The sequence below is a fragment of the Aotus nancymaae genome, unplaced genomic scaffold (assembly GCF_030222135.1).
Source record: "Aotus nancymaae isolate 86718 unplaced genomic scaffold, 86718_ANA_hifiasm-v0.15.2.pri h1tg000108l, whole genome shotgun sequence".
In the NCBI taxonomy this organism is placed as follows: Eukaryota; Metazoa; Chordata; class Mammalia; order Primates; family Aotidae; genus Aotus; species Aotus nancymaae.
The window spans coordinates 25,383,484-25,411,346 of record NW_026988523.1 but is presented as its reverse complement, the minus strand read 5'-3'; the positions used below and the strand labels follow the sequence as shown (position 1 = coordinate 25,411,346).

Below are 27,863 nucleotides of genomic sequence, written 5' to 3'. Positions count from 1 at the left end.
GATTGCTTGAATATAAATGTACTTTTCAGTGTAAACAATGTATTACCTAACTGGGTGGCTACAATTCTGCACAACAGTGCTGAGCTATTTAATATTTTGTGAAGAGTACATTTTACTTCGTTTTGCATTGAATATAAACTATAGGCTAAGCAGTTTTAGATCTGATCATGTTTTGAATCTCGGAAGAAATGCCGTCACAAATCACATCACTGCCGTAACACAGGACTGATGTTGTTACAGCATGTACTGGGGCCAAGCAGTCGGGGTTGAGAGTCTTGAGCTGCCTGCAGAAAGTGTCCAGGAAGTTTGAGAAGATGCAAGCAAAGCGTCATGGTGAAAAGGTAGGCTCAGTGTGTATCTGCCTTCATACAGGTGCCCATTCCCCCTTGCCTCTTGAAGTCCAGACAGACACTTCTCTCTTTCTCCCAGTTTTTCAGGTCTTCTACCTTTCTATTATAAGGTAAGCAATTCATAAATGAAATTCCAAAAAGATTAAGTATGCCCTCCAACCGCATGACTATGAAGTAAAGAGGGGTCCTCATTTTTAATTTAATAAAGCTTGTGTATCATTTTAGAAAATTAGCTTTAATACTTACTGTTTTAGTTATAACTGTAGGTTGATGTTCCTTAGAAAGTGTACTTACACGAGAACTAAGAGGTAGCTATCAGTTACCTCTTATGAAAGAGATAGTAAAAAAGGCTGAAATCTGAAGTTTGTTTGTTATCACTAATCAGATTGTTCAAAGAAAAAAATTGGTGCCAAAGGGAACTGAATTCAAATGTTCAGTATTCTGGTAAATCCCCTCTGAAGACCTACAACTTTCTTATGCTTCCATCTTTGTGTTGATAACACTACTTGGTAGGTGATACTTATGTGTTGTTGATAGTATGTCAATATTACACTGATTCCTTGAAAAACAAGTTTCATTGAGTCATCTAGGGAAAGGTATATCCATACTTATGCGGTAGGCTGTTGTAATAATTAAATTAGATGCAAAACAGAAAACATCTAACAATATTCTTTCCTCATACAATGAGTATCCTCAATGGAAGTCTGTATTCTCTAGGACGGAAGTGTCCTTATCCAGAAATCTTTCTCTTTCATTATGAGAGAAACTATTTTTCTAGACCCAAATCACAATTTTCTTATTGCCTGTGTTATCTTTGCTAAATAATAACCTAGAGGAAAAGTTGTTTTGAGAAGTTGAGAAGTTGTGTAGTCAGAAGATTAAGTGATTCACATTTTGTTCTACCCAAGAAAGGATGCATAACATTAATATTAATAATTTTGGTTACTATTTATCTGTGTATTTAAATTTATTTCACCAAACCAGAAGACTTATGAAAAAGTTGAAAATGCAATCGACAATGCTCTAGTTCATCATTGATAATTGAGTATTGAATCGCACACCTTCTTTTTACCTCTGTCAAGTTCAAAGAGGTTGTCCCCACCTTGTACCTATTTCTGGTACTGTTTACTTGCTCTACATTCCTCTGTCTTTTTCTTGTCTTTATACTTTTCTTTCCTGGTTCCTTAGCAACAGCCATCTTGTACAGAGTCCTGAATCCCGTTCCAAAGGTCCTGCTTCCTGCCTGGCACCTTGAATCACTGCATAATTCTGGCTGTCAGATTTTCAGTTGTTTGCTTCAGGCTGTTTGAACAGGCATGTTACTGTGAATTGCTCTTTTTGATTCTGACTACTCTCTGCACCATTTTTACCTGACTGAGATGCTTTTCATTTTCAGGGGCAAGTTTAATTCCACTCAGTCTATTAGTGTGCACTGGCACATGGGTGCATATGTATGGACCCACACGCAAGTACACAGATCTGCCTGCATTCCCACCAAGTCTGACCACGTACATTGTGCTACTTTTTGCACAGTAGCAGATGTCAGCACTTAATATTACTAAATCTAGATCCTTGCAGTGCAATACAAGCTTTTCAAATGCAAGTACGTTTGGTGGATAAAGATCTTTTTGTATTTACTTATGGACATCCTTAATTAGAGATAAAATGTACATAGTGCCTAAGGTTCTGGACTCTGGGACAAAGCTTTTCACATTCACGTCCCAGCTCTATTACTTACAGATTGTGATAACTAAATTATATAATTTTTCTGCACCTCAGCTTCGTCATCTCTAAAACGAGGATGCTGTATCTCTGTTGTCATTAAACAAGTTACTGACTGCAAAGCTTAGAATGCTGTCTGGCACACAACAAATGTTCAAAAAGTATAGGCTATTTTATTATATGTTTATGCAAATGATCTTGCTCAAAACAAATTTTAACCTTGAAAAGATAATTCGAATTGTTATAATTATGGCAAATTTAGTCTTTAGATTTGACATAATCAAACAGCGATATAGACTCGGAATTATTATCACATGGTTATTGGAATCCAATGGAATAAACAAATTAGCTTCAGGAAGTTTGCAAACCAAATTGAGAAAAAAAAAGATTACTACGTTTATTTCTGGTACTTAGAAAATATCTTTAAAAAAATTTGCAAAAATGTTATGAAGTCATTATTTCTTCATGGCGGTACAATATACTATAGTAAATGGTTATATAAGTATCATTATAATACCTTTAGGAAATGTGCATGCATAGGAGTTAAATAAAAATATGATTAATTTTTACTTTTGTTTATATTGCACAAATCCCGGTTTATGAAATGTCTAAGAAAAGACAGAACAGAAAATTATCGATATTATTTGATTTAACTTTTGCCATAGAATATGATGGGCTGTAGAAGCTAGCATTAATCTTGTACAGAAATATACTAATGAACTCATACTGCAAAAATAATATAAAATAAAATGCAAAAATGAACAAATCAAAACAAAACAGAAGTAAGCACAGCAATTATGTTGTTTGCTTTGAAAACCCAACTGGGTGGAAACAGTGACATTCTAGTTTTTAACAATTAGGTGTATATTGATGATATCAAAAAGTTACTTTAAAAAATCTGTTGAAATCTTAAAAGGCTGTTGGTATTTTCGAAATAGTATCAAGATTCTTTGCTAATCAAATAACAATGGAAAAAGTCATGTACTTTGTAGTATAATAGACCATTTTCAGTGCCTGCACACATTGAAACTGTCTCTCTGTCTCTGTCTCTCTGTCTCTACATCTCTGTTTCTCTATCTCTATATTTTTTGGAGGATGTAGGAGGCATCCCCAGCACTGCCATTGCTGAGAAATTTCTGCTGCTATATCTTTATTTATAGTTGGTATTATCTTTTTTTTTTCTGAAGTTGGAACAAAATATTATAGTATTCTTTTAACATATATTTTTCCTTATCAGTCAATTCCTTGTACATGTTATTTTCTACTAACATATTGAGCTGTTTGGCTTTTCCTTATAGATATGTAATTCTTTATATATTCAAAATAGCAATTCAATATTAATTATATTTTGTATATGTCTTATTCAAGTTTGTAGTTTCTGTTATTATGTCTTTGGGGGATCATTTAGTCAACATAAGTTCTTAATTTTAATATAGTAAAATTTATTAATATTTTTCTTCATTAACTTTTGTGCTTTAAGAAATAATTCTTTCTGAACAAATCTGTTTCTATCCAAATTCCATAAATATTTTTTCTTTGGTTAGTGAAAAGTTTTTGCTATTGAATAAAAAAAAATGGCAAAAACTGGCCGGGCGTGGTGGCTCAAGCCTGTAATCCCAGCACTTTGGGAGGCCGAGGCGGGTGGATCACGAGGTCAAGAGATCGAGACCATCCTGGTCAACATGGTGAAACCCCGTCTCTACTAATACAAAAAATTAGCTGGGCATGGTGGCACGTGCCTGTAATCCCAGCTACTCAGGAGGCTGAGGCAGGAGAATTGCCTGAACCCAGGAGGCGGAGGTTGCGGTGAGCCGCGATAGCGCCATTGCACTCTAGCCTGGGTAACAAGAGCGAAACTCCGTCTCAAAAAAAAAAAAAAGGCAAAAACTGCAATTACTTTCGTATCAACCTAAATATATATATATATGTGTGTATATATTTATATATACACACATATATATATAATTTTATTGCATTTTAGTAGGTTCTGGGGTACATGTAAAGAACATGCAGGATTGTTGGATAGGTACACACATGCCAATGTGGCTTGCTGCCTCCATCCCCATCACCTATATCTGGCATTTCTCCGCATGTTATCCCTCCCCAACTCCCCACGCCCCACTGTCCCCCCAACCACAGACCTCAGTGTGTGATGCACCCTTCCCTCTGTCCATGTGTTCTCATTGTTCAACACCTGCCTATGAGTGAGAACATGCAGTGCTTGATTCTCTGTTCCTGTGTCAGTTTGCTGAGAATGATGGTTTCCAGGTTTATCCATGTCCCTACAAAGGACATGAACTCATCTTTTTTTATGGCTGCATAGTATTCCATGGTGTATATGTGCCACACTTTCCCAGTCCAGTCTATCATCGATGGGCATTTGGGTTGGTTCCAAGTATTTGCTATTGTAAACAGTGCTGCAGTGAACATACATGTGCATGTGTACTTATAATAGAATGATTTATAATCCTTTGGATATATACCCAGTAATGGGATTGCTGGGTCAAATGGAATTTCTATTTCTAGGTCCTTGAGGAATGGCCACACTGCCTTCCACAATGGTTGAACTAATTTACACTCCCATCAACAGTGTAAAAGTGTTTCTATTTCTCCACATCCTCTCCAGCATATGTTGTCTTCAGATTTTTTAATGATCGCCATTCTAACTAGTGTGAGATGGTATCTCAATGTGGTTTTGATTTGCATTTCTCTAATGACCAGTGATGATGAGCACTTTTTCTTATGTTTATTGGCCTCATAGATGTCTTCTTTTGAAAAGTGTCTGTTCATATCCTTTGCCCACTTTTGAATGGGTTTGTTTCTTTTTTTCTTGTAAATCTGTTTTAGTTTTTTGTAGATTTTAGATATAAGTCCTTTGTCAGATGTGTAGGTTGCAAAAACTTTTTCCCATTCTGTTGGTTGCCAATTCACTCTAATGACTGTTTCTTTTGCTGTGCAGAAGCTCTGGAGTTTAATTAGATCCCATTTGTCTATTTTTGCTTTTGTTGCCTATGCGTTTGGTATTTTAATCATGAAATCCTTGCCTATGCCTATGTCCTGAATGGTGTTGCCTAGGTTTTCCTGTAAGGTTTTTATGGTGTTAGGTCTTATGTTTAAGTCTTTAATCCATCTGGAGTTAATTTTAGTGTAACATGTCAGGAAGGGGTCCAGTTTCTGCTTTCTGTACATGGCTAGTCAGTTTTCCCAACACCATTTGTTAAACAGGGAATCCTTTCCCCATTGCTTGTTTTTGTCAGGTTTGTCAAAGATCAGATGGTTGTAGATGTGTGGCATTACTTGCGAGATCTCTGTTCTGTTCCATTGGTCTATATCTCTGTTTTGGTACCAGTACCATGCTGTTTTGATTACTGTTGCCTTGTAGTATAATTTGAAGTCAGGTAGCATGATGCCTCCAGCTTTGTTCTTTTTGCTTAGAATTGACTTGGCTATGCAGACTCTCTTTTGGTTCCATATGAATTTTAAGGTGTTTTTTTCCAGTCCTGTGAAGAAGGTCATTGGTAGCTTGATGGGGATAGCATTGAATCTATAAATTACTTTGGGCAGTATGGCCATTTTCACAATATTGATTCTTCCTAACCATGAGCGTGCAATGTTTTTCCATCTGTTTGTGTCCTCTCTTATTTCGTTGAGCAGTGGTTTGTAGTTCTCCTTGAAGAGGTCCTTTACATTCTTTGTTAGTTGTATTCCTAGGTATTTTATTCTCTTTGTAGCAATTGTGAATGCCAGTTCATTCTTGATTTGGCTCTCTTTAAGTCTGTTCTTGGTGTATAGGAATGCTTGTGATTTTTGCACATTGCTTTTGTATCCTGAGACTTTGCTGAAGTTGCTTATCAGTTTAAGGAGATTTTGGGCTGAGACGATAGGATCTTCTAAATATACAATCATGTCGCTTGCAAATAGAGACAATTTGACTTCCTCTTTTCCTAATTGAATACCCTTTCTTTTTCTTCCCTGATTGCTCTGGCCAGAACTTCCAATACTGTATTGAGTAGTAGGAGTGTTGAGAGAGGACAGACTTATCTAGTGCCAGATTTCAAAGGGAATGCTTCCAGTTTTTGCCCATTCAGTATGATATTGGCTGTGGATTTGTTGTAAATAGCTTTTATTATTTTGAGGTATGTTCCATTGATAGCTAGTTTCTTGAGAGTTTTTAGCATAAAGAGCTGTTGAATTTTGTCGAAGGCCTTCTCTGCATCAATTGAGATAATCATGTGGTTTTTGTCTTTGGTTCTGTTTATGTGGTGTATTACGTTTATAGACTTGTGTATTTTGAACCAGCCTTGCATGGAAACTGAACAACTGGCTCTTGAATGTCAACTGGATAAACAATGAAATGAAGGCAAAAATAAAGATGTTCTTCAAAACCAACGAGAACAAATACACAACATACCAGAATCTCTGGGACACATTTAAAGCAGTGTCTAGAGGGAAATTTATAGTAATAAATGCCCACATGAAAAGCAAGGAATGATTAAAAATCGACACCCTATCATCAAAATTGAAAGAGCTAGAGGAGCAAGACCAAAAAAACTCAAAAGTGAGCAGAAGACAAGAAATAACTAAGATCAGAGCAGAAATGAAGGAGATAGAGACAGAAAAAACCTTTTAAAAAATCAATAAATCCAGGAGCTGGTGTTTTGAAAAGATCAACAGAATAGACAGATCACTAGCCAGAATAATAACAAAGAAAAGAGAGAAGAATCAAATAGATGCAATAAAAAACGATAAAGGGGATATCACCACCGATTCCACAAAAATACAAACTACCATCAGAGATTACTACAAACAACTGTATGTACATAAACCAGTAAACCGGAAGAAATGGATAAATACCTAGACGCTTGCACCCTCCCAAACCTAAACTAAGAAGAAGTCGAAACCCTGAATAGACCAAAAATAAGGGCTGAAGTTGAGGCAACGATTAATAGCCTACTAACTATAAAAAGTCCAGGTTCACCTGGGTTCACAGCTGAATTCTACCAGACATATGAAGAGGAGCTGGTACCACTCCTTCTGAAACTCTTCCAAGCAATCCAAAAAGAGGGAATCCTTTTCAAATCATTTTCTGTGACCAACATCATCCTGATACCAAAACCCAGCAGAAACTCAACAAATAAAGATCTTAATTCTTAAAAATGCATTCCTTATCATATCATGGCTTATTTCTAAGACCTAGGTCTGGTCATTGATGACCTGTTATTTAAAATATATAGGAATTGGTGTAACTTGAATTCAACTCAGGGAATAGTGAAAAAAATTAATATTGCCTTATAAAAGTCTATGCTGGAAAATGAGAGCTGTGATGAGAGCGTGGATTCCACTTATTAATAAATACTCTTATGAGAAAACATTTTCCTTATATATTTCCATTAAAAGTGATTTTAGATTGACTGTCACTGATAATATGTACATTGCCAGGTCAAAAACAAATTCAAAATATCTTTTTGCATTCTAATTACAAGAGGCGTTTTTTGAAATTTAGTGTTTGAGCTGAATTGAAGTTTATATTTGCAATTTACTTATGTTTTTTACAAAGTTTGTTATTCTTTAGCCTATATGATAAAGAGGGATAGCCAGTCATTGTAAAAATTGGTTTTAAATTTTAGCTTGTATAGAAAATATTCTTCCAATGCAATAAAATAATTTTATTTCAATTTGCATTTTGCTGAAAGGAGAAAGGAGAAGGTAAGTGGATTGAAGATGAAGTGGATTAGTAATTTTTTAAAAATGTGGTTATCAGAGGTATCTGTCAGTCAGAAAAGAATGGATACCACGATTGTTAAACCACCACAGTGTATTTAGTCTTGCTTTTTATTATTAGCTTTGCTATATATCAGCACATTTTTGCAGTCAGAAAATTGCCTTCAACCATTAAACATTTTTTTTTTCCTCTGTGCCTAGTTCTGTGGGAAAAAAAAAGACAATGATACCTATTCTTCCATCTACTTTTATAATCACTTATGTTGAAGTTAACTAAAGAATGATGAAACACTAAGATATCTTTAAGAATGAATATTTGTATGTTAAATGCAAATTGAAATTATTTGTATTTGCTCTAAAACAATTCTGTTAATCATGGCCTAATCAGCTGGCAAAATCAGCAATATTTATAATCCCTTACTTACAAAGATTCTTTATTTTAATAAAATTTCATTATTTATGAAACTTCTCAGACAAGTTCATGTAACCACATTTAGTGCCTCATAATGCTTTGCTCAAATTGGCTTCTTCTTTGTAAGATGTTGGCAAGCCACTATATAAACAACATGTCCATGTAGGCATTTAGAGGATGAAGATAATAAAATTCTGGTTTAATGTACTAATTACAAATCTATTGGGGCTGTCCAATTCAATTGTAATAGTCTAGCTGATAGGTCACACAGACAGACTGTGCATATTTATATTAAAATAATTTCTATTATTAATTTATATGCAGTGATTTTACTGAGCCCACTGATTTCCAAGCTCAAATGAGAACCCATGGCAAGATTAAATTTAAAAAGTATCATATTAATATAAAAAATTATAAGAATTTAAATAAAAATTAAATGATTGCTATATTGTTGCCAGTTCTTTCTACATTATTGTGTTAATCATGAAGTAATTTGCAATAATTATCATTTTATTCCATTTTAATATGACACCATGTGCAAAATTGTCTTGTAATTCAACAGTGATTTAAAAGATTATTATTTTCAAAACTCCAAATTTTTCAAAGAAAATTATGACAAAATTGTTGATGTTTTCTATTCTAACAAAAGGGTAATTTAGTCACTCATTAAAATAACAACAAAAACTTACCATTTATGCATCCCTGACTAATATGACCATCATATTGTCTATTTTTTTTTTTTTGGATAATGACACTAATTCTGAGAATTTGGGGCTTAAATGGACTCATCATGTCCAGCAAATTGCAAAGAATGTGACTAGATCCTCTTAGAACTCTGGCTTCATTTCTGAGAGCTACACCCAAGTAATCCACTGAACCATTGACAGTGCCCCAAACATGAGCATGCACTTACACACATGTACACATATACAATGAAGTTTTTTCTTTGGCATGCAAAAATGTCTCATACAGTCTTACGTATTTGTCATAGTCTTTTTAAACAAATATGATTTAAAATTAGGTTTAGTGATTTGTAATAATAACAGAAATCAGATTATTTTTAGCAACTTAAAATATTTTCTAGGACAAATAGAAAAAGACAAAAATCTTTGTAGGACAGAGAGTATAATGTCATATAATGAAATGAAGTTCAGGAATTTAGAGTAGAAAGAAAATTTAGAGATATTCTAGACTTCAGTCAACTGATTTACTGAAGGACAGATAGCTATCTAAAAGGCCACCTTTCAGTTTCATATTATTTTTAAAATTGTTTCTCTCCTATGACTTAATCATTTTTATAGCTTGTGATGGTTAATTTTATGTGTCAACATGATCATGCTAAGAGATTCCCACACAGCTGGTAAAACATTATTTCTGCCTGGGGCAGTGGCTCACTCCTGTAATCCCAGCATTTTGGGAGGCCGAGACAGGTTGATCACCTGAGGTCAGGAGTTTGAGACCAGCCTGGCCAACATGGTGAAAACCTGTCTTTACTAAAAATACAAAATATTAGCCACGCATGGTGGTGGGTGCCTGTAACCCCAGCTACTCAGGAAGCTGAGGCAGTAGAATCTGTTGAACCCAGGAGGCAGAAGTTGCAGTCGGTTGAGATTATGCCATTGTACAGCCTGGACAACAAGAGTGAAACTTGTCTCAAAAAAAAAAAAAAAAATTCTGAGTACGTCTGTAAGGGTTTTTCCAGAAGAGATTAGCATTAGAATCAGTAGTCTGAATAAACATCTGTCTTCACCAACATGAGCATGCATTAGTAAATTCATTTAGGGCACAAGTAGAACAACAAGGTAGAGGATGGAAAAAATAGATCTCTCTCTTCCTGAACTGGGACATCCATCTTTTAAATTAGAACACTAGTTTTCCTGAGTCTCCAGCTTGCAGATGACAGATGGTAGGACTTCTCAGCCTCCACATTTGTTTAAGCGTATCCTTCTAATAAATTTTGTGTACGCACACACACACGTGCATGCACGCGTGCGTGTGCTATTGGCTCTGCCTAAGGAATACTGACTAATACCAAGCACTAACCCCAAATATTATGTCCACTCATTCATCCATTCATTTATTCATTGATTATGTGCCGATTTCTACCAGAATATAAGTTCTATGAGGGCAGAATCTTGATCACTGTATTCTCGGGGCATGGATAGTGTTCAGCAAAAATCTGTGTATCTGTATTCAATAAATAAATGTTGAATGAATGAATGAATTTATAACAGCAGCTTGGCATTCACGCCTGAAATGATTGTATTCTGACTTCTGTCCAAACCACCCTAGAGATAGCGCTCTGGTAAATTTTACAGTTAAACTTTATTTCAAAATGTAAATATGTTTTCTTAGATCTTTTCCCTAATTTTTGCATCATGTATTTTTTTGAAATACAATTTGAATACAATAAAAATGCATGGGTTTTGACTATCTCTGAGTGACCTCTATAACCACCTCATTCAAAGTGCAGAACATTTTCATTAACTTAGCAATTTTCCTTTTGCTTGTTTTCAGTCATTCTTCCTGAGAAATAACCACTGCTGTGATTTCTGTCATCACAGATAGTTCCATTTGTTCTTGAACTTTATTTAAATTAAATCATACATAGTACACTTTTGTATCTGGATTATTTTAATCACATCAGTATTGTTTGAGCTACCTTTATAGTGCGTCATGATTCTGTCATTTTTTTCCTTTTTACTGCAGTGTAATATATGATTGCATGAAAATACCAAAATTTGTTTATTCATTCTCCTGTTTATGGACACCTGGGGTATTTTAAGTCTTGTGCTATGCACATTCTGATACAAATTTTTTGTGTATATTGTATATATTTTTATTTGGTGTTGGGAGCAAATGTATAAACAAAGAGTTACTAAAGTATAACGTAGTCTTACATTTATTTGTTTGTTTATTTTTGTTTATTCAAATATTTACCTTTTATTGCTGGAATTCTCAATGGATCTTCCTAGGACTCATTGGAGAAAGAAACATGTTCTAATAACATATCTTCAAGGTTAGTTTACAAGGGTGTTTGCTTGTTAAAATCTTTCATTCACTAAAATAAAACAGTTTGTGATGCATCTGAAAAAAGGCATGCCTATATTTTCTATATTTGCTGGGTATGTCAACTTGTCTTAAAATGGACCAATAAAGAATCATGTTCCAATAACATTCTCAAGGTAAGCTTACAAAGGTAATTTTTTTCAAACACTTTCATTCATTCAGAAGCAAGCGGTTGCGATGAATCTTTAACATAGCATGTTTACATTTGCTGTTTTTTTGCTTCATATGTAAATTCATGGGATATGAACCTATGTAGAAAGTAACATGTTCTGATTTAATATTATCAGTGTTTGCTTACAAGGGTTTTTCCCTGCCAAACACTTCCATTCACTGGAAGATATGAGTTTATGATGCATCTTAAAGAAAGCTTGCTTACATTTGTCTTTTATAGCTTTAATATATAAACCTGTGTAATAGGAACAAATGGAGGAAAAAAAACCTGTTTTAATGACCTATTTACAATGTTTGCTTGCACGTTTTTTTCTCTGTAAAAGTTTTCCATTCACTGTTAGAAAAGAGTTTATTATGTTTTATTATGCATTTCAAAAGCATATTTTATGATGGAATCAAGAGGTACATGTGCAGACTTTGTAACATGGATATATTGCTTAATGGTGATGTTTGAGCTTCTGGTATACCCAACACCCAAAAGGTGAACATTGTACCTAACAGGTTGTTTTACAACCCTCAGCCCCCTCTCAACTTCCCTCCTTTTGGTGTCCCCAGTGTCTGTTATTTCTTTATGTTTATGTATATCCATTGTTTAACTTGGAAGTGAGAACATGTGGTATAGTATTTGATTTTCTGTTTCTGAGTTATTTCACTTAGGCTAATGGCCTTCAGCCCCACTCACATTTCTGCAAAGAACATGAATTCCTTTCTTTAATGACTGCATAATAGTCCATGAAATATATAAAATATATATAATATATTTCATATATCACATATATCATACATAATACATGTATAAATATATGATACATGTATTTCATAAAGGTGAAATACATATTTCATGTAATATTTATTTATACATAAATATGTATTTTATAATATATAATTTGATTATGTATTTATATATAATACACATCTATTATATTTTTATATATATGAAATACGTGTATTATATATATATATATATATATTTTTTTTTTTTTTTTTTTTGAGACGGAGTTTCGCTCTTGATACCCAGGCTGGAGCGCAATGGCGCGATCTCGGCTCACCGCAATCTCCGCCTCCTGGGTTCAGGCAATTCTCCTGCCTCAGCCTCCTGAGTAGCTGGGATTACAGGCACGCGCCACCGTGCCCAGCTAATTTTTTGTATTAGTAGAGACGGGGTTTCACCATGTTGACCAAGATGGTCTCGATCTCTTGACCTCGTGATCCACCCGCCTCGGCCTCCCAAAGTGCTGGGATTACAGGCTTGAGCCACCGCGCCCGGCCTATATATTTTTATATGGATTTCATGGAATGCTATACTATGGTACCATTTCATATTATACTATGATACTATGCTATACTAACATATATGTAGAGGACACATATTTCATATATGTATTTCATATTTCACATATATATGAAATTTATGTATCCTATATACCACATTTTTTTTTTTTTTTTTTTTTTTAAAGCAAGGAAGGAATGAAGGGATTTATTGAAAATGAAAGTGCACTCCACAATGTGGGAGCGGGCTGAGTACAGGGCTCAAGGATCCTGCTACAGAGTTTTTGTAAGTTTAAATACCCTCTACTTGGGGTACATCCTATGTAAATGAAGAGGATGACTTAAAGTTACAAAGTCATTTACTCAGTGTATGCCCTACGGAGAGAATATTTCCTCTGATAGCTGAAGTCTGAAGCAGCCTTATGTCTCAGACTCCGGACCCTATTTTCCTGCTTCAATCTCAGCACTTTAGGAGATCAAGGCAAGCGGATCCTTTGAGGCCAGGAGCCCAAGGTCAACATGCACAGCATGGCAAGACCTTGTCTCCACCAAAAATAAATATTTTCTTTTCTTTTTTTTTTTTTGAGGCAGTCTTGCCCTGTTGCCCAGGCTGGAGAGCAGTGATGCAATCTTGGGTGACTGCAAACTCCACTGCCTGGGTTCAGGCAATTCTCTGTCTCAGCCTCCCGAGGAGCTGGGATTACAAGCATGCACTACCACACCCAGCTAATTTTTGTATTTTCAGTAGAGGCGGGGTTTCACCGTTTTGGCTAGGCTGGTCTCGAATTCCTAACCTCAGGTAATCCGCCTGCCTCAGCATCCCAAAGTGCTGGGATTACAGGCGTGAGCCACCGTGCCCAGCCTTAAAATACATATTTCCTATTTATTTATTTAACTATTTTTGAGACGAAGTTTCACTCTTTTTTTTTTTTTTTTTTTAAATTGCATTTTAGGTTTTGGGGTACATGTGAAAAACATGCAAAGTTGTTGCATAGGTGCATTCATGGCAGTGTGATTTGCTGCCTCCCTCCCCCTCACCCATATCTGGCATTTCTCCCCTTGATATCCCTCCCCAACTCCCCCCCCGCTGTCCCCCCCACTCTCCCGCAACAGACCCCCGTGTATAGTGCTCCCCTCCCTGTGTCCATGTGTTCTCCTTGTTCAACACCCTCCTATGAGTGAGAACATGTGGTGTTTGGTTTTGTGTTCTTGTGTCAGTTTGCTGAGAATGATGGTTTCCAGGTTCATTCATGTCCCTACAAAGGACGCGAACTCCTCATTTTTAATGGCTGCATAATATTCCATGGTGTATATGTGCCACATTTTTCCTGTCCAGTCTATCATCGATGGGCATTTGGGTTGGTTCCAGGTCTTTGCTATTGTAAACTGTGCTGCAATGAACATTCGTGTGCATGTGTCCTTATAGTAGAAGGATTTATAATCCTTTGGATATATGCCCATTAATGGGATTGCTGGGTCAAATGGAATTTCTATTTCTAGGTCCTTGAGGAATCGCCACACTGTTTTCCACAGTGGTTGAACTAATTTACACTCCCACCAACAGTGTAAAAGTGTTCCTATTTCTCCACATCCTCTCCAGCATCTATTTTCTCCAGATTTTTTAATGATCACCATTCTAACTGGCGTGAGATGGTATCTCAATGTAGTTTTGATTTGCATTTCTCTAATGACCAGTGATGATGAGCATTTTTTCATATGTTTGTTGGCCTCTTGTATGTCTTCTTTTGTAAAGTATCTGTTCATATCCTTCGCCCATTTTTGAATGGGCTTGTTTGTTTTTTTCTTGTAAATCTTTTTTAGCTCGTTGTAAATTCTGGATATCAGCCCTTTGTCAGATGGGTAGGCTGCAAAAATGTTTTCCCATTCTGTTGGTTGCCGATTCACTCTATTGACTATTTCTTTTGCCGTGCAGAAGCTGTGGAGTTTGATTAGGTCCCATTTGCCTATTTTGGCTTTTGTTGCCAATGCTTTTGGTGTTTTGGTCATAAAGTCCTTGCCTACGCCTATGTCCTGAATGGTTTTGCCTCAGTTTCCTTCTAGTGTTTTTATGGTGTTAGGCCTTATGTTTAAGTCTTTAATCCATCTGGAGTCAATTTTAGTGTAAGGTGTCAGGAAGGGGTCGAGTTTCTGCTTTCTGCATATGGTTAGCCAGTTTTCCCAACACCACTTATTGAACAGGGAATCCTTTCCCCATTGCTTGTTTTTATCAGGTTTGTCAAAGATCGGGTGGTTGTAGATATGTTGTGTCGCCTCCGACGCCTCTGTTCTGTTCCATTGGTCTATATCTCTGTTTTGGTACCAGTACCATGCTGTTTTGATTACCGTAGCCTTGTAGTAGAGTTTGAAGTCCGGTAGTGTGATGCCTCCTGCTTTGTTCTTTTTGCTTAGAATTGACTTGGCTATGCGGGCTCTCTTTTGGTTCCATATGAAGTTTAAGGTGGTTTTTTCCAGTTCTGTGAAGAAGGTCATTGGTAGCTTGATGGGGATAGCGTTGAATCTGTAAATTACTTTGGGCAGTATGGCCATTTTCACGATATTAATTCTTCCTAACCATGAACATGGAATGTTTCTCCATCTGTTTGTGTCCTCTCTTATTTCGTTGAGCAGTGGTTTGTAGTTCTCCTTGAAGAGGTCCTTTACGTTCCTTGTTGGTTGTATTCCTAGGTATTTTATTCTCTTTGTAGCAATTGTGAATGGCAGTTCGTTCTTGATTTGGCTCTCTTTAAGTCTATTATTGGTGTATAGGAATGCTTGTGATTTTTGCACATTGATTTTGTATCCTGAGACTTTGCTGAAGTTGCTTATCAGTTTCAGGAGGTTTTGGGCTGAGATGATAGGGTCTTCTACATATACAATCATGTCGTCTGCAAATAGAGACAATTTGACTTCCTCCTTTCCTAATTGAATACCCTTTATTTCTTTTTCTTGTCTGATTGCTCTGGCTAGAACTTCCAGTACTATATTGAACAGGAGTGGTGAGAGAGGGCATCCTTGTCTAGTGCCCGATTTCAAAGGGAATGCTTCCAGTTTTTGCCCATTCAGTATGATATTGGCTGTTGGTTTGTCATAAATAGCTTTTATTATTTTGAGGTACGTTCCGTCGATACCTAGTTTCTTGAGAGTTTTTAGCATAAAGGGCTGTTGAATTTTGTCGAAGGCCTTCTCTGCATCAATTGAGATAATCGTGGTTTTTGTCTTTGGTTCTGTTTATGTGGTGAATTACATTTATAGACTTGCGTATATTGAACCAGCCTTTCATCCCCGGGATGAATCCTACTTGATCATGGTGGATAAGCTTTTTGATGTGCTGTTGCAATCGGCTTGCCAGTATTTTATTGAAGATTTTTGCATCTATGTTCGTTATGGATATTGGCCTGTAATTTTCTTTTCTTGTTGAGTCTCTGCCGGGTTTTGGTATTAGGATAATGTTGGTCTCATAAAATGATTTGGGAAGGATTCCTTCTTTTTGGATTATTTGAAATAGTTTCAGTAGGAATGGTACCAGTTCCTCTTTGTATGTCTGGTAGAATTCGGCTGTGAACCCATCTGGACCTGGGCTTTTTTTGGGTGGTAGGCTCTTAATTGCTGCCTCGACTTCAGACCTTGTTATTGGTCTATTCAGGGTTTCGACTTCTTCCTGTTTTAGGCTTGGGAGGAGGCAACTGTCCAGGAATTTATCCATTTCTTCCAGGTTTTCTAATTTATGTGCATAGAGTTGTTTGTAATAATCTCTAATGATGGTTTGAATTTCTCTGGCATCTGTGATGATATCCCCTTTATCATTTTTTACTGCATCTATTTGGTTATTCTCTCTTTTCTTTTTTATTAGTCTGGCTAGTGGTCTGTCTATTTTGTTGATCTTTTCAAAAAACCAGCTCCTGGATTTATTGATTTTTTGAAGGGTTTTTCGTGTCTCTATCTCCTTCAATTCTGCTTTGATCTTAGTTATTTCTTGTCTTCTGCTAGGTTTTGAGTTTTGTTGATCTTGCTCCTCTAGCTCTTTCAATTTTGACGATAGAGTGTCAATTTTAGATCTCTCCTTTCTTCTCATGTGGGCACCTATTGCTATATATTTTCCTCTAGAGACTGCTTTAAATGTGTCCCAGAGATTATGGTATGTGGTGTCTTTGTTCTCATTGGTTTCGAAGAACATCTTTATTTCTGCCTTCATTTCAGTGTTTATCCAGTCAACATTCAGGAGAAAGTTGTTCAATTTCCATGAGGCTGTGCGGTTCTGTGTTGGCTTCTGAATTCTGAGTTCTAACTTGATTGCACTGTGGTCTGAGAGACTGTTTGTTATGGTTTCCGTTCTTTTGCATTTGCTGAGGAGTGATTTACTTCCAATTATGTGGTCAATTTTAGAGTAGGTGTGATGTGGTGCTGAGAAGAATGTATATTCTGTGGATTTGGGGTAGAGAGTTCTGCAAATGTCTATTAGGTTTGCTTGTTCCAAGTCTGAGTTCAAGTCCTGGATATCCTTATTAATTTCTGTCTCGTTAATCTGTCTAATATTGACAATGGGTTGTTGAAGTCTCCCACTATTATTGTGTGGGAGTCTAGGTCTCTTTGTAAGTCTTTAAGAACTTGCCTTATGTATCTAGGTGCTCCTGTATTAGGTGCATATATATTTAGGATCGTTAGCTCTTCTTGTTGCATTGATCCTTTTACCATTATGTAATGTCCTTCTTTGTCTCTTTTGATCTTTGTTGCTTTAAAGTCTCTTTTATCAGAGATGAGAATTGCAGCTCCTGCTTTTTTTTGTTCTCCATTTGCTTGGTAAATCTTCCTCCATCCCTTTATTTTGAGCCTTTGTGTATCCTTGCTTGTGAGGTGGGTTTCCTGGATACAGCACACTGATGGGTTTTGGCTTTTTATCCAATTTGCCAATCTGTGTCTTTTGATTGGGGCATTTAGTCCGTTTACATTTAGGGTTAATATTGTTATGTGTGAATTTGATCCTGCCATTTTGATGCTAGCTGGCTGTTTTTCCCATTGGTTGATGCAGATTCTTCATTGTGTTGATGCTCTTTACCATTTCGTGCATTTTTGGAGTGGCTGGTACTGGTTGTTTTTTTCTATGTGTAGTGCCTCCTTCAGGAGCTCTTGTAAAGCTGGTCTGGTGGTGATGAACTCTCTGAGTGCTTGCTTGTTCTCAAAGGATTTTATTTTTTCTTCAGTTATGAAGCGTTTGGCTGGATATGAAATTCTGGGTTGAAAGTTCTTTTCTTTAAGGATGTTGAATATCGGCCCCCACTCCCTTCTGGCCTGTAGGGTTTCTGCTGAGAGATCTGCTGTAAGTCTGATGGGCTTCCCTTTGTGGGTAACCCGACCTTTCTCTCTGGCTGCCCTTAGTATTTTCTCCTTCATTTCAACCCTGGTGAATCTGATGATTATGTGCCTTGGGGTTGCTCTTCTAGAGGAATATCTTTGTGGTGTTCTCTGTATTTCCTGGACTTGAATATTGGCCTGCCTTGCTAGGTTGGGGAAGTTTTCCTGGATAATATCCTGAAGAGTATTTTCCAGCTTGGATGCATTCTCTTCGTCACATTCAGGTACACCTATCAAACGTAGATTAGGTCTTTTCACATAGTCCCATATTTCTTGTTGACTCTGTTCATTCCTTTTTACCCTGTTTTCTCTAATCTTGCCTTCTCGTTTTATTTCATTGAGTTGATCTTCGACCTCTGATATCCTTTCTTCTGCTTGGTCAATTCGGCTGTTGAAACTTGTGCATGCTTCGCGAAGTTCTCGTGTTGTGTTTTTCAGTTCCATCAGTTCGCTCATATTCCTCTCTAAGTTGTCCATTCTCGTCAGCATTTCGTCAAGTCTTTTTTCAAGGTTCTTAGTTTCTTTGCATTGGGTTAGAACATGTTCTTTTAGCTCACGGAAGTTTCTTATTATCCACTTTCTGAAAGCTGATTCTGTCATTTCATCACGCTCATTCTCCATCCAGTCTTGTTCCCGTGCTGGTGAGGAGTTGTGCTCCCTTGTAGGAGGAGAGGTGTTCTGGTTTTGGGTGTTTTCATCCTTTTTGCGCTGATTTCTTCCCATCTTTGTGGATTTATCCACCTATCGACTTTGTAGTTGCTGTCTTTCTGATTTTGGTAATTTTAAGTCTGTAGTAGCTGAACTCATAAACCCCCTTTTCTTCCCCCTAGGTGGTCTGTCCCAGGAAATTAGGGCGTCATGATTTTCCGCTATTGCAATGGTTTTCCCTGCCCACAAGTTGGCAGCCTAGTCACACTCAGCCTGCAGAGGCTTCGTTGAGCTGCTGTGGGCAAATTGTCCTGGGAACTGCAAGGTGTTTCCCGGTGGGTGATGCCCCTCCTCCACAGAGCTGGACCGTCCAGCGTTCAGCTGTGTTTCCGGAGGCGTCCTCTTTGCCCAGGAAACTCTTGGGTTGAGTCCCTGCCTCAGCTCCCCTTGCTGGCCCAGAGGGGATCCGGTCTCGCTCACTCTGCACAAGGGGCCGCTGCTCCCTGCCTCGGGTGCAGGCAGAGCAGCCGCGCCAGTCCAACAAGCGGCGCTGGCAACCCGTGGAGCTTCTCCACCTGTGAATCTCCTGGTCTGTGGGCAGTAAAAATCCGCTGTCCTGTGAGCCGCTGCATCAGCCAAAGCAGCGGCTCTGAGATTCGTGGCGCGCCCTTGCCCAGGAGTGTCCTGGCTTGAATCCCTGCTTCAGCTCCCCTTGCTGGCTCAGAGGTGATTCAGTCTCTCTTGCTCTGTACGGGGATCCGCCGCCCCCCACCTCAGGGCGTAGGCCGAGCGGCGCACCGCTCCACTCAAACCAGCGGCGCTGGTGACCCGTGCGGCTCCTCCTCCTGTTAATCCCCTGGTCTGTGGTCAGTAAAAATCTGTCTGGAAATGCGGCGTCCACTCACCCTCTGCGCCTTCTTTCGGAGCTGCGATCCCGACTTCCTCCTAATCGGCCTTCTTGAAACAGAGAGCTATACCACATTTTTAAAACTCAATAATCTGTTGATGGAAATGTAGGTTGATTTTGTGACTTTGCTGTTAGGAATAGTGTTGCCATAAACATACAGGTATAGATGTCTTTTTTTAATGTAAAGATTTCTTTTGCTTTGGGTAGATACGCAGTAGTGGAATTGCTGCATCAAATGACAGTTCTATTTTTAGCTCTCTGAGGAGTCTCCACGTTGCTTTCCATAGGGGTTATATTAACTTGTATTCCCATCAACAGTGTATAAGGATTTCCCTTTTCCAACATCCTCACCAACATCTCTCATTTTTTGTCTTTAATATAGCAATTCTGACTGGCGGGCGATGGTATCTTGTTGTGGTTTTAGTTTTCACTTCCTTGATAGTTACTGATGATGAGCGTTTTTTCATATGTTTGTTGGACACTTGTATGTCTTCTTTGAGAAATGTCTTTTCATGTCCTTTGCCTACTTTTTAATATGGTTATTTGTTTTTTTTTCTTATTGAGTTGTTTAAGAAACAGCTTTTCATTTTGCTAATCCTTTGTATCCTTTTTGGGCTCTCAATCTAATTTAATTCTGCTCTGCTCTAATCTTTGTTAATACTTTTTTTTTTTTTTTTTTGGTGTGGTTCTGGGTTTGATTTGTTGATGTTTTTCTAGTTACTTCAGGTGTGACCTTAGGTTGTTAATTTGAGATCTATCTTTTGATGTAGGCATTTAACACTAAACATTTTTCTTTTACTATTGCTATTGCTGTATCCCAGAAAGATTGGTATGATGTGTCTCTATTTTTATTCATCTGAGAAAATTTTTTATTTCTTCCTTAATTTTCTTGTTTACCCAAAAATTATTCAGGAACAGCTGTTTATTTTCCATGTATTTGTGTAGTTTTGCGATTTCCTTGTGGTAGTGATTTTTAATTTTATTCCACTGTGGTCTGAAAATAAACTTGATATGCTTTTGATTTTTTTGAATTTATTGCTACTTCCTTTATGGCAAACCATATGGTCTCTTTTTGAGAATGTTCTGTGTGCAGATAGAAAAATCTATATTCCATGGCTGTTGAGTTGAATGTTCTGTAAATGTTTAATCAGTTCATTTAGTCCAATCCAATTTATGTCCAGAGTTTCCTTGTTGATTTTCTGTTTCAGTGATCTATCTAGCATTGTCATTGCGTAATGAAGTTCCCTGCTTCAGTTATTCTGTTGCTCTCTATCTCTTTTTAAGTTTGGTGGTGTTTGTTTAACGAATCTCAATGTTCTGGTGTTTGGTGCATGTGTATTTAGGATAGCTATATCTTCTTGTTTAATTGAGCCCTTTATAATTATATTATTTCCTTCTTTGTCTTTTTTTTTTTTTTTTTTTTTTACTGTTGTTGATTTCAGGTCTTTTTTATCTGATACAGGTATAGATACTCATACTCATTTTTGTTTTCTGCTTTCAGGGTATATCTTTTTCCACCTCTTTACTCTGAGTCTTGAGACCCATTAGGTAGGTTTCTTGAAGACAACAAAGAATTACATCTTGTCTTTTAATGTTGTTTGCCAGTCTGTATGCCTTAGATTGAGCATTTAGGCCATTCATATTCAAGATTAATATTGATATATGGGCTTCTGTACCTATCGTAATGTTGTTAGCTAGTTGAATTCTGGTCTCAACTGTGTAATTGCCTTGTGGAATTTGTGAACTTTGTACTTATATGTGCTTCTTTAGGATGGTGAGTATTGTGCTTTCCTTTCCACCTTAGGAACTCATTTGAACATTTCTTGCATGTCCATTCTAATAGTGACAAATTCTCTTAGCATTTTTGGGGGAAATTATTTATTTTGCTTTCATTTATGAAGCTTAGTTTGACAGGATATCAAATTCTGGGCTGGAAATTTTTTCTTTAAGAAGGCTTTAAATTGATCCCCAGTCTTTTCTAGCTTATAAGGTCTCTGCTGATAAGTCCACTGTTTGTCTAATGAGATTTCCTTTATAGATGATTTGTTGCTTCTCTCTAGCTGCTTTTAACATTTTTTCTTTCACATTGACCATGGATAATCTGATAACTGTATGATTTAGTAATATTATTCTTGTAAATTATCTTCCAGGTGAACTGTATGTCTACATCTCCAGCAAGATAAGGTAAATTTTTCTGAGTTATTTCTTCAAATATATTTTCCAAACTTTTTACTTTCTCTTCTTCTTCCTCAGGAATACCTATAATCTGTAGGTTAAGTTACTTTACATAATTCTGTATTTCTCAAAGCCTTTGCTCATTTTTAAAATTAATTCTCTTCTTTATTTTTGTCTGGGCTAATACCAAACTCTGGTCTTCAAGTTCTGTAATTTTTTCTTCTGTTTAGTCTGGAGTATTATTAAATCTTTCAGCTGTATTTTAAAAGTCCTTCAGTGAATTTTATTGCCAGAAGTTCTGTTTATTATTGTCTTAAAAGCTATTTACATTTTCATATCTAATTGTTTCTCTGATTTATTTGTATTGGTTTGCAACCTTATTTTGGATCTCATTCAGCTTCCTTGCAGTCTGCATTTTGAATTCTTTATCTGTCACTTATAATTAGAATCCATTGCCAGGTAGCTGGTCTGATCCTTTGGTGGTGTTACAACACACCGTTTCTTCACAGTGCCAGAGTGCTTACACTGGTTCCTTCTCATCTGGAGAAACTGACACAACTTATTTTTGAATTTGTTTTCATTTCAGCGGTATTTTTGCTCCCTTGAGGATGTGACTGTAGTATATGTTGCTTAGGGTGTTTTGGCTTTGCTCTTATAGCCCGGTAATCTGCCAGCTCTTCAAGCTCCAGGCCACTAGGTGGCACTTACTGGTTAAGGTGAGCTGTGGTAAAGGCAGATGAGCACATACTTGATCCTTCTTCACTGGGATGTACTCATTGTCATTTCAGGTGATAGATGGGTCTGTGGAATGCCCAGTTCCCTGAGCTCCCTGCTCAGCTATGTGGTGTGGGCAGACAGAGTTGAGCACAGCTGGACAACCAACTCTCCTCAATGACCAGTGCAGGCCTCTGCCCCAATGGGGGTGGCTGGGGGAGCTCCTGGTGAAATGCACCAAGCTCTCTACAGTGGGGAGGGGCCGCACCAACCCATGTCCTAGACAGGCAGGAACACAATCTGTTTCTCTATCACACCCTCGGCCCATGAGCCAGGGCTCATAACTGTCAGTTCAGACACACACCATCATGTGTCTTCAGTACAGGTGAGAGCCACAGAAAACACCTGCCTTCTGGCTCTCTGTGGGGTGTCTGGCGTGGAGCCTCTTCACTCTACCCAATACAGACATCTTTGTGTCTCGCCTGTTCCCTGATGTGGGATCACTGCTGCTTCGTGTAGAGGTGGGGAGGAACTCCACCTTTCAACACATGCAGGTGGGTGTCAGCTGTGGTGGTGCTGGCTGGTTGGGTTGACCTGTTATCAGGTCAGTGTGCTCGGATGCTAGCAATGTGGACTGGGCCAGACAAATCCCCAATCCCCAGGTCCCTACATAGTCCCCTAGATAATGGTGTTCCAGTCCAGGAGGGAATGGACCAGGAACAGGCAGCAGAGTTGCCTTCAGGCCCCCAGGGTTCAGGTGCTGGTTGTGGTATGGAGGGTGCGCTGGTCCCAAGGTCATCAGCAGTGCTTTCAGGTGGGTATAGGCAGAATGCTTGTGCAGCAGAGACTGCTTGGGCAGTGGGAGCCCCAGGGCAGGTCACGGGCTCATGGGAGCTGGGCATTCAGAAGGGCTCCCAGCCTCAGTTTAAATGATCATGCAGGAGCAGGGCAACTGCACTGTGGGCCTGTCAGTGGGGAAGGCAGATCGCCTTAGTGGGAGCAGTGGAGGTGAGCAGCATTTGCCGCCTGGCTCACTTGCATCTCCATCCCACAGGAGCAGTGGGGATATATTTCATGGGGCTGGTGAAGGTGCCCTGTTTCCTACTACTCCCCTGGCCTGGAAGCCATGGTGTTGGCAGCGGTGATGTTCAGAGGCAGCCCCAGGAGAGAGCACAGGCTTCTGGGGCTTGGGTTCTCAGAAGGGCACTGGGCTGTAGCCAGAGTGCTCAGGTGTGGGCAAGGTGGCTGTGCTTCTGGGGAGGGCAGGCCCCCTCGGTAGGATCCGTGGAGGCTGAAGCTGTAAGTCCCTTGGGACACTTGTTCTTCCCTCCTGCAGAAGCAGGAGTGTATTCTGCTATTGGTGTACACAAAGGTACCCAGTCTTTTTGTCCCTCTGTGGCCCAGTAGCAGCAATGGCGGCAGAAGCAGTGACTGCAGTGGGAGGGAGCCCAGGATAGAATGAAGGCCCCTGGGGACTCAACTCTCAGAAGAAGGCTGAGCTGCAGCCAAAATGCTTAGATGGAGCAGGGGGGTGGGTGGGGGACAGGATGTGCTGTGGACTCGATGCCAAGAAAGGTGGACTCTGTCTAGCAGGAGCCGCAGAGGCAGCAGAGCCATGGAGGGGCGCTGTCTGCATACTCCTTTTCTTGCAGCAGGAGCCCCGTTATCTATCTTTGGGGTATGTGAAAGTGTCTCCTCTCCCCATGTTTTCCTTGATAGTGGCAGTGGTGGTGGCAGCTGGCTCTGGGCTGTAGCTGCTCAGGGATCAAAATCCTGTAGGAGTCCACACGCACGCAGGCCGTGCCTCTGCACAGTCTCCATGCAGCTCCCTGTGTTAGCTTAGAGGTCCAGGGGCACTGAGGGAGGGCTCCCATGACTAGGATTGTAGAGGACTGTGGCAGAACTGTGAAACCCCAGGGGTCTCTCACCTACTCATCCCTTCCCCATGTGAGGCAGCCTCTCTTGGACCTCGCTGCTCCCAGCCCAGCAGGCTGCCCAGCTCTGCTCTCCTCTGCTTTCTGTGATTCCCGTCACTTCTCTGTTAAATTCCAATGTCCTCTCTTAGATGATCTACCTGAAGTCTTAATATTTACTCACTATTTGGATTCCTATCCACGAGAGCGGTGCTCACTAGCTGTGTCTAGTCAACTTGCACCAGAACTTGTTTTATATTTAAATTGAAACAATATTATCACAGAGTTTTCCAGAAAGGTTATATCATTTTACCACCACACAAACAATAGCATGGGAGGTATTCCGTATTTTCTCTATTTTCCTCAAAAGCCTTTTCATTTTAGCCATTTGATTTGGTGTTTAGGGGCATCTGGTAGTTGTTTTCATTGGTGTTAGTGTAATGAGAAATGCGGGAGAGCCAGAGTTCTTTGGCTTATTGTTATTCCCCAGGCTTCCACATTTGGCCTGTACTCTGCATATTTTCCGTGGCTTTAAAAGCCTCACTGCATAAGTATTTATTGCATCCAGATATCTTTTATCTCATTTCTTATCTCATGTCTTAACTTTATCTCATTTTATCTCATTTCTTAACTTTTATCTCATTTCTTAACTTTATATTGTATTTTATCACAATCATCTCATGGATACCTCTGTTGGATTTGTGGTCCCTCAAATTTTTCACTGTCTCTGGGATCAAAATCAGTGTCAAATAACGAGAAACTATTCTTTTGTTTCCTGTTCTCTGAAATGGAACCTTTGATTATTAACTACTGCCAAGACACATTTCAAAATTTCTGTACTTTAAGGAGACAGGTGTGGGTTGGGAGGCAAGTGTGGGATTTCTCTTTTGTCAGAGATATCTTAGCCTATGTCTCTCTTCCTAGATTCCTTTATGATTTTTTTCCAGGAGAATGAAATTCTAGACTCTTGAAGTCAGAGAAGATTGCAAATTCTAGGAAACAAGCTGTACTCAGTTTCGTTACCAGCTGTGGTAACAAATTCCACCAGCTGTGCATAATGATAGCTTCTCCAGATACTGCAGAATCCTATTTCTGTCCTACTCCTAATTAGATACCTGTTGTGTTTCCTTCATATCTGTAATCATTTCCTATAGTAGGTACTCAATAGGTGTTTCTCAGTGTATTAGTTTGTTTAATTTATTTACTTTATTAATATTAAATATGTATTGAGTATCTATATTGTATAGATACTTTGACTATAACAATGGGAAAAAGACAAAAATCCCTAATGAAATAAACATGCTTTTGTATATATACCTGAATATACAACTGAACCTTAGCTGCTTCTAAATTTTCAGTCATACTGGCCTGAGTGTTTCTGTCTCAAATCACAACTTCCTCTGAATCTTGGATGTGTCCAACTCTCATGGCCATTATAAGCACATTGTGCCTAAACATTTGCCTAAAGAGATGCTTTTTACTCAAAAAAACCTCATAGTGATCATTTCACCATATCAAGCCATATGCATGTGATATTGCTAAATCCTACTGATAGAATAAACATAAAAGAATTGCTTTTACAATTGGATTTCTCACAACTCGCATTTTGAATATTGTTTTCCAATTGTTTTTGTGATCTAAAGAATAAGATTTGAAAAAATAAAACAACATAAAGCATTTAGAAATATGTTAGGCCACTTTGAAAATGGATAATAGCCCTTGAAAATATCTATTTTTGATGTAGTACAATCTGTATGAGTTTATGTTTTGCAACAACACAGGTTAAAGAAACGGAGTTTTCCTAATTTAAAAATAAGTTCTAAAAATGGATGACAAAGAATGGTAAGGCTAATTGGAAAGTTACATAATCAATAATCAAATATAGTCACTCCTTCAGAGTGAGGCAGCTTTAGACCCTTACAAGTTTAGCAGAATCATTTTTTTTTTTCCTACTAAGATCCTTTGCTACAACAACTTGCCATTGCTTTTAAAAGAAGGAATACCAGGCTGGGGTGGTGGCTCATGCCTGTAATCCCAGCATTTTGGGAAGCCAAGATGGGTGGGTCACTTGAGGCCAGGAGTTTGAGCCAGCCTGGCCAACATGGTGAAACAGTGTCTCTACTAAAAATATAAAAATTGGCCGGCTGTGGTGACAGGCACCTGTAGTCCCAGCTACTTGGGAGGCTGAGGCATGAGAATCACTTGAACCCAGGAAGCAAAGGTTGCAGTGAGCCGAGATGCACCACTGCACTCCAGCCTGGGCAACAGAGCAAGACTCTGTCTCAAAAGAGAGAGAAAAAAAGAAGGAATACCAGTACAATTTGTTAGGGCAAAAGAAAAAAGCATGATAATAACTAATATTGTCAAACACTTCTAGTAAATTAAGAAAATTTCATATTTTTCTTAGTTTGCTAGTGTTTTAGAGAATGGGATTTTGAGGGAAAAAAATCTCAGATTAAGATCTTTACTCTGCTGCTTCCTAACTGTGTGACTTTGGGCAAGTTTCACTGGTAAAGTGGGGCTATTGATGCTTTTGAAGAATAGTTTTGACGATTTTATTGAATGCCTGTGAGGCACAGTGCTGTACACATAGTTGGCACTCAATAAGTTTTTAGTTTCTTTTAGCGTGAACTATATTGAAGTACAGTGTTATTTATCCTCATTGTAGATGAAAAGACCAAAGTTCAGATACATTAGGTAATGGAAACAAGCATATACATCTGTTAGGTAATAGAGTTGAAATTTACTCTAAATATTTCCACTCCTCAAAGCTGCCTTCAATTACTAAAGTGCAATCATGTTTTTTACCACCTAATGTGAAAGGTGGAAATACTTGTAGAGGAATGGGACGACATTTAGATTTAACCAGTCTGATTTGAAACGGTAAGTTCTTGGTGACCAGTGAATTCAAGCCTGGTCTAAGACTGAAATCTCACAGTCTGAAAATAAGCTTGCCGTTGATAAATTTTGGCATATGTATTGTGTGTACACCCAGACACACATATATGTTTAATATGGGTCTCCATGTGTGATTAACAACTTAATTTCTTTCATTATATTTATAAAACATATTTTTCCACATCGTCTTGAAATTGGAATGTAAAGTTCACTTAGTTACTCATATATTATTAATCATATTGTAGACTGATAACTTCAGAAATTATGTTTTTTATCCCTTCGTTAAATCCATTAACTTCAGTTAAATTGATTAATATTCAGAATACATTGTGTGTCTTATTTATAATATACTGAATGTGAAAAATAATTTTTCTCCACAGGTTATTGCAGGCATTTTAGAGATCTCTTTTGGCTTTACCCCATGTCAACAAAAGGAGGTATATGACGCCACTATTTCCTACCGATTTTTAATAGAAAATACAAGTAAGAACCCTCACCACTCTTTCCATCCCAGCAGGTTATGGTTATACTTTTCTGTTTGGTTC

The 27,863-nt window shown here is 38.1% G+C and overlaps 1 long non-coding RNA gene across 1 annotated transcript; it reads left to right on the top strand.

The window, feature by feature from the left end:
* The first annotated feature begins 255 nt into the window (after positions 1-255).
* On the top strand, positions 256-27,863 carry LOC105711634 (uncharacterized). The gene is made up of 3 exons (XR_001106062.2): positions 256-341; positions 21,769-21,802; positions 27,699-27,863. It is a non-coding gene; the product is annotated as an uncharacterized LOC105711634 (long non-coding RNA).